The following is an 8080-nucleotide window of genomic DNA, read 5'->3' as shown; positions in this document are numbered from 1 at the left end:
CTGCCCTGGGTGTCTTTGATGGGGACAGTGTAGAGGGAGCTTTACTCTGTATCTAACCCTGTGCTGTACCTGTCCTGGGAGTGTTTGATGGGGACAGTGTAGTGGACGCTTTACTCTCTATCTAACCCAGTGCTGTACCTGTCCTGGGAGTGTTTGATGGGGACAGTGCAGAGGGAGCTTTAATCTGTATCTAACCCCGTGCTCTCCCTGTCCTGGGAGTGTTTGATGGGGACAGTGTAGAGGGAGCTTAACTCTGTATCTAACCCCATGCTGTACCTGTCCTGGGAGTGTTTGATGGGGACAGTGTAGAGGGAGCTTTACTCTGTATCTAACCCTGTGCTGTACCTGTCCTGGGAGTGTTTGATGGGGACAGTGTAGAGGGAGCTTTACTCTCTATGTAACCCAGTGCTGTACCTGTCCTGGGAGTGTTTGATGGGGATAGTGTAGAGGGAGCTTTACTCTGTATCTAACCCCGTGCTGTCCCTGTCCTGGGAGTGTTTGATGGGGACAGTATAAAGGGAGCTTTACTCTGTATCTAACCCTGTGCTGTACCTGTCCTGGGAGTGTTTGATGGGGACAGTGTAGAGGGAGCTTTACTCTGTGATGTACCATCAATTCGACTCAAGACACATTTAGGATCCGAACTGTGGCTTTAATCAGCTAGTTGTTAGCCCGGTGGTCGACTACAGAGAATGACCGACCGCCTGGAACTCTGGGTACTTATACTTGCCTCTCGACCAATTGGAGAGCAGTCACATGACTAGTCCCAACCAATCAGACGAGGGGCACATGACCAGCCAGAGCCAATGGGAACCAAGTGCACTGCACCAATGGCAGTGCTCAGATCCATATCACCACATTCACCCCTTGTGGAGAAAGAAGGGAGGGGGGGTAAGTGGGAGGGGGAGGGGGGGGGGGGGTCCGAGGACTTGTGGTATGAGCAGCGAAAATCTATAGTGGTGAGCTGCCCACTGGCTCGTGGCAAAACAATACTACTACTACTAATAATAACAGAATAACACAAAAATGTCAAAAAAAAAAGGCTAAACAATACTACTACTACTAATAACAACAGAATGACACAAAATGTCCCAAAAAGTCCCATGGCCGCATTAGATGGAGATGATCAGCCTGTCGGGTGCCCGTGGTGTTCTGGAGGACCGTCGCAGTGGAGCCGGTGACGTCGGGCCGATGGTCGTCCTTGCCTTCGGGAGCGTTGTTCGTAGATGTGTCTCCGTACCCCGGGCCGGTGGTGGAGACGCTGTAATCGGGGAAGAGGGGACATGTGCGCTGGGTCGTGTGGGCGCTGGGGGGAATTGGGGTTGGGGGGGAGGTGTTGATGTAGGGGAAGAAGGCCGCACGTCGGCGGGTGCCAGGCCCCGAAGCGAGACCGTATCCTGCCGACCGTCGGGATACTCCACGTACGCATATTGCGGGCTGGCGTGGAGTAACTGGACTCGCTCAACCAACGGGTCGGACTTGTGCACCCACATATGCTTCCAGAGCAAGCTGGGCCCGGGGGTGGCCAGCCAGATCGGGAGAGGGGATCCTGAGGACGACTTCCTGGGGAAAACAAAAGACATTCATGAGGTGTTTGATTAGTGGTAGTACAGATGAGAGACCGGATTGAGTGAAGGGCGTTGGGGATGACTTCTTGCCAACGGGGAATAGGGAGATCTCTGGACCGTAGGACCAGCAGGATGGTCTTCTAAATGGTGCCATTTTCCCGCTCGACCTGACCATAACTCTGGGGGTTATAACTGGTCGTCCTGCCAGAGGCTATGCCCCTGCTGAGCAGGAACTGACGCAGTTCGTCACTCATAAACGAGGACCCCCGTTCGCTGTGGAACAGGGAGAAGATGGATAGGAGGGCCTTTATGACGGTTGTTGTGGTCATGTCGGGACAGTGAATGGCGAAAGGGAATCGAGAGTATTCGTCAATAACACTCAAGAAATACGTGTTACGGTTGTTGGAGGGGAGGGGACCCTTGAAGACGTTCAAAGGGGCGGGATGCCTTGATCAGATGCGCTCGTTCGGGGCGGTAAAAGTGCGGTTTGCACTCGGCGCAGACATGGCAGCCCCTAGTGACGGCCCTGACCTCCTCAACGGAGTAGGGCAGGTTGCGGGTCTTAATAAAATGGTAGAAACGGGTGACCCCTGGATGGCAGAGGTCCGTGTGGAGGGAGCGGAGGCGGTCAATCTGCGCGCTGGCGCAGGTACCGCGGGATAGGGCATCGGAAGGCTCGTTGAGCTTCTCAGGGCGATACAAGATATCGTAGTTGTACGTGGACAACTCGATCCACCAACCCAAGATCTTGTCGTTGTTGATCTTGCCCCTCTGTGCATTGTCGAACATGAAAGCTACTGACCGTTGGTCTGTGAGGAGGGTAAACCTCCTGCCGGCCAGATAGTGCCTCCAGTATCGCACAGCTTCGACTATGGCCTGTACATCCTTTTCCACCGAGGAATGGCAGATTTCGGAAGCGTGGAGGGTTCGTGAGAAGAAGGCCACGGGTCTGCCCGCTTGGTTCAGGGTGGCCGCCAGAGCTACGTCAGACGCGTCGCTCTCGACCTGGAATGGGAGGGACTCGTCGATAGCATGCATCGTGGCCTTTGCGATATCCGCTTTGATGCGGCTAAAGGCCTGACGGGCCTCCATCGACAGGGGAAAGGAGGTGGACTGGATGAGGGGGCGGGCTTTGTCGGCGTAGTTGGGGACCCACTGGGCGTAGTATGAGAAGAAGCCCAGGCAGCGTTTGAGGGAGTTGGGGAGGGGAAGTTCCATCAGGGGGCGCATGCGTTCGGGATCGGGGCCAATCACTCCGTTACGCACTACGTAGCCGAGGATGGCTAGACGGTCGGTGCTAAACACGCACTTATCCTTATTGTAAGTTAAATTAAGGAGTTTTGCGGTTTGGAGGAATTTTTGGAGGTTGATGTCGTGGTCCTGCTGGTCGTGGCCACAGATGGTGACGTTATCGAGATACGGGAAAGTGGCCCGTAAACCGTGCTTGTCGACCATTCGGTCCATCTCCCGTTGGAAGACCGAGACTCCATTTGTGACACCGAATGGAACCCTGAGGAAGTGGTAGAGGCGCCCATCTGCCTCAAACGCGGTGTACTTTCGGTCACTCGCACGGATGGGGAGCTGGTGGTAGGCGGACTTAAGGTCCACCGTGGAAAAGACTTTGCACTTCGTGATCCTGTTAACCAGGTCGGAAATACGGGGGAGAGGATACGCGTCCAGCTGCGTAAACCTGTTGATGGTCTGACTGTAATCGATGACCATCCGGTTTTTCTCCCCAGTCCGAGCTACCAGCACTTGGGCTCGCCAGGGACTGTTGCTGGCCTCGATAACTCCTTCCTTAAGGAGCCTCTGGACCTCGGACCCGATGAAGGTCCGGTCCTGGGCACTGTATCGTCTGCTCTGAGTGGCGACAGGTTTACAATCTGGGGTGAGATTAGCAAACAAGGAAGGGGGGTCCACTTTGAGGGACGCGAGGCTGCAAACAGTAAGAGGGGGAATAGGGCCGCCGAATTGGAAGGTCAAGCTCTGCAGGTTGCACTGGAAGTCCAGGCCCAAGAGTGCCGGAGCGCATAGACGGGGGAGAATGAGGAGTTTGAAATTTTTGAAAACCCTCCCCTGGACAGTGAGGTCCGCTATGCAGCACCCGGTGATTTGGACGGAATGCGAACCTGAGGCCAATTCAATTTTATGTTTAACTGGGTGGATGGGGAGCACGCAGCGTCTTACCGTGTCGGGGTGGCCAAAACTTTCCGTGCTCCCGGAGTCCAGCAGGCACCTTATTTTGTGTCCGTTGAGCTGCACCGTCGTTGTAGTCTTGGCGAGCGAGCATGGTTGCGACTGGTCGAGCTTGATGGAAGCCAGTCGTGGTGAGAGTTCCAGATCATCTTCAGTGGCCGAGTAGTCGTTTGCAGGGCCTTCCGAGTTGATCCAAGATGGTGGCACCCAGGACCCGCACGTGGAGTCGGGGTCCCAAGATGGTGGCGCCCAGGACTCGCACGTGGAGCCGGGGCCCCAAGATGGCGGCGCCCATGGCCTGCACATAGCGTCCGGGGCCCAAGATGGTGGCGCCCGTGGGAGCCACGTGGCAGCTGGGGGCAGTGTCAGCGGCGTCCGCGAGCCGGTCGGGGCAGCTAGGGGCGCGGGTCGGGAGGACCGTGGGGCCGTTGCGGGAGCCGGGAGGCGGGCCGGAGAGGTTGGTGCGCGGCGTGGGGCCCTGGGGGGCCCGGGGGGGGGGGGGGGGGATCCGCGGTCGCTGCGCGGGACTGCAGCGACTGACTTGGTCTGGCAGACCACCGCGTAGTGGCCCTTCTTCCCGCAGCTCTTACACAAAGCGGGCCGGGCAGCGCAGGCGGGGGTGCTTTGAGAGGCCACAGAAATAGCAACGGGGCCCCGCTAGTTTATCGGAGCGACCCGCGGCGCAGGCTTGGGGAGGGGTCAGGGTCCACGGAGCATGGGGGTGGCGCGTGCCATGAAGTCCAGGGGGTTGCCGCGCGGCCGGGGGCGTATGCGCGGGCGTTCAGGTCAGCAACCTCCAGGGAGGTTGCAAGAGTCCGTGCCTCAGCTAGGCTGAGGGTGTTCTTCTCCAGCAATCGTTGGCGGATAGAAGGGGACTGCACGTCAGCAACGTAAGCGTCTCTGATTAGAAGTTCCATGTGCTCCGTCGCCGAAACTTGGAGACATGTGCACGTTCTCCCTAGAGCTGCGAGGGCCTGGTAAAACTCTTCGAGTGACTCACCAGAGAACTGTTGTCTGGTCGTCAGGAGATGCCGTGCGTAAACTTCGTTGACTGGCTGGAGAAAGTGGCCTTTGAGAAACTCCATGGCCGCATCATAATCGCCTTCGTCTTCGATCATTGCGTAGACCGATGTGCCCACACATGAGTGGAGGATGTGGAGTTTCTGCTCCTTGGTGGGCTTGCTGGCTGCAGTTGTCAGATAACTGTTAAAACACGCCTGCCAGTGTTTAAAAATTGCAGACGCATTTGAAGCATGCGGGCTGGTGCGGAGGCAGTCAGGCTTGATGCGAAGCTCCATTCCAAAATTCTAGCTGATTAAATTGATGTACCATCAATTCGACTCAAGACACATTTAGGATCCAAACTGTGGCTTTAATCAGCTAGTTGTTAGCCCAGTGATCGACTACAGCGAATGACTGACCGCCGGGTACTTATACCCCGCCTCGGAGGCGGGGCCTACTTGCCTCTTGACCAATTGGAGAGCAGTCAAATGACTAGTCCCAACCAATCGGAGGAGAGGTGCATGACCAGCCAGAGCCAATGGGAAGCCACTGCTCCGCACCAATGGCAGTGCTCATATCCATACCACCACACTCTGTATCTAAGCCCGTGCTGTACCTGTCCTAGGAGTGTTTGATGGGGACAGTGTAGAGAGAGCTTTACTCTGTATCTAACCCCGTGCTGTACCTGCCCTGGGTGTCTTTGATGGGGACAGTGTAGAGGGAGCTTTACTCTGTATCTAACCCTGTGCTGTCTCTGTCTTGGGAGTGTTTGATGGGGACAGTGTAGAGGGAGCTTTACTCTGTATCTAACCCTGTGCTGTACCTGTCCTGGGAGTGTTTGATGGGGACAGTGTAGAGGGAGCTTTACTCTGTATTTAACCCCGTGCTGTACCTGTCCTGGGAGTGTTTGATGGGGACAGCGTAGGGGGAACTTCACTCTGTATCTAACCCAGTGCTGTACCTGTCCTGGGAGTGTATGATGGGGAAAGTGTAGAGGGAGCTTTACTCTGTATCTAACCCCGTGCTGTACCTGTCCTGGGAGTGTTGGATGGGGACAGTGTAGAGGGAGCTTTACTCTGTATCTAACCCCATGCTGTACCTGTCCTGGGAGTGTTTGATGGGAACAGTGTAGAGGGAGCTTTACTCTGTATCTGACCCCGTGCTGTACCTGTCCTGGGAGTGTTTGATGGGAACAGTGTAGAGGGAGCTTTACTCTGTACCTAACCCAGTGCTGTACCTGTCCTGGGAGTGTTTGATGGGGACAGTGTAGAGGGAGCTTTACTCTGTATCTAACCCAGTGCTGTACCTGTCCTGGGAGTGTTTGATGGGGACAGTGTAGAGGGAGCTTTACTCTGTATCTAACCCCGTGCTGTACCTGTCCTGGGAGTGTTTGATGGGGACAGTGCAGAGGGAGCTTTACTCTGTATCTAACCCCGTGCTGTACCTATCCTGGGTAGTGTTTGATGGGGACAGTGTAGAGGGAGATTTACTCTGTATCTAACCCCGTGCTGTACCTGTCCTGGGAGTGTTTGATGGGGACAGTGTAGAGGGGGCTTTACTCTGTATCTAACCCCGTGCTGTACCTGTCCTGGGAGTGTTTGATGGGGACAGTGTAGAGGGAGCTTTACTCTGTGACTTTAATAGTGTGTGTTATTTGAAGTGTAAAATGTTTTTTTTGTGTGTATTGTAAATAATCCATTTTTTTGTACTAGGATTTGGAGTCTAAATTAACACTTTGGACAAAGCTATCATCGTTGTGTGGTTTGCCATCATCTATATAATTTCTATATTTATCCCACATTCTGGCCCACGTTATCCTCACTCAAGTCAGGAGTGTGATAAATGATAAATATTTTACACTGTTTTCTTGTATAAATCCATGGAATCCCTCGTGCAGAAGGAGGCCATTTAGCCCATAGTGTCCACAGCAACCCTCCGACAGAGGACCCTACCTAGTAACCCCACTCGCCTGCACATCTATGGAATATGATGTATAAACAATGACCAGTGATGCCATTTCAGCAGCTCTGTCAGCGTTCGGGGAAGTAATCTTCAGACTGCAGAACAACCATCAACTGCCATCTGAAATCAGGCAAAGATCTAAATTCGAAGGTGGAGCTTGGAATTCGGTCACTCCCACTCTGACCCGTCTGTCCTCGGTCACTCCCACTCTGGCCTGTCTGTCCTCGGTCACTCCCACTCTGACCCGTCTGTCCTCGGTCACTCCCACTCTGGCCTGTCTGTCCTCGGTCACTCCCACTCTGGCCTGTCTGTCCTCGGTCACTCCCACTCTGGCCTGTCTGTCCTCGGTCACTCCCACTCTGACCCGTCTGTCCTTGGGTCACTCCCACTCTGTCCTCGGTCACTCCCATTCTGGCCTGTCTGTCCTCGGTCACCCCACTCTGGCCTGTCTGTCCTCGGTCACTCCCACTCTGACCTTTCTGTCCTTGGGTCACTCCCACTCTGGCCCGTCTGCCCTCGGTCACCCCACTCTGACCTTTCTGTCCTTGGGTCATTCCCACTCTGACCTGTCTGTCCTCGGGTCACTCCCACTCTGTCCTGTCTGCCCTCGGTCACCCCCACTCTGTCCTGTCTGTCCTCGGTCACTCCCACTCTGTCCAGTCTGTCCTCGGTCACTCCCACTCTGTCCTGTCTGTCCTCGGTCACTCCCACTCTGGCCCGTCTGTCCTCGGTCACTCCCACTCTGGTCCATCTGTCCTCGGGTCACTCCCACTCTGGCCTGTCTGTCCTTGGGTCACTCCCACTCTGACCCGTCTGTCCTCGGGTCACTCCCACTCTGGCCTGTCTGTCCTCGGGTCACTCCCACTCTGTCCTGTCTGTCCTCGGTCACTCCCACTCTGGCCCATCTGTCCTCGGTCACTCCCATTCTGACCTGTCTGTCCTCGGTCACTCCCACTCTGACCTGTCTGTCCTCGGTCACTCCCACTCTGGCCTGTCTGTCCTCGGTCACTCCCACTCTGGCCTGTCTGTCCTCGGTCACTCCCACACTGGCCTGTCTGTCCTCGGTCACTCCCACTCTGACCTGTCTGTCCTCGGGTCACTCCCACTCTGGCCTGTCTGTCCTTGGTCACTCCCACTCTGGCCCGTCTGTCCTTGGTCACTCCCACTCTGGCCCGTCTGTCCTCGGTCACTCCCACTCTGGCCCATCTGTCCTCGGTCACTCCCACTCTGGCCCATCTGTCCTCGGGTCATTCCCACTCTGGCCTGTCTGTCCTTGGGTCACTCCCACTCTGACCCATCTGTCCTCGGGTCACTCCCACTCTGGCCTGTCTGTCCTCGGGTCACTCCCACTC

The sequence above is a fragment of the Scyliorhinus canicula genome, chromosome 21 (assembly GCF_902713615.1).
Source record: "Scyliorhinus canicula chromosome 21, sScyCan1.1, whole genome shotgun sequence".
Taxonomy (NCBI): domain Eukaryota; kingdom Metazoa; phylum Chordata; class Chondrichthyes; order Carcharhiniformes; family Scyliorhinidae; genus Scyliorhinus; species Scyliorhinus canicula.
Note: the sequence above shows the minus strand (reverse complement) of the source record.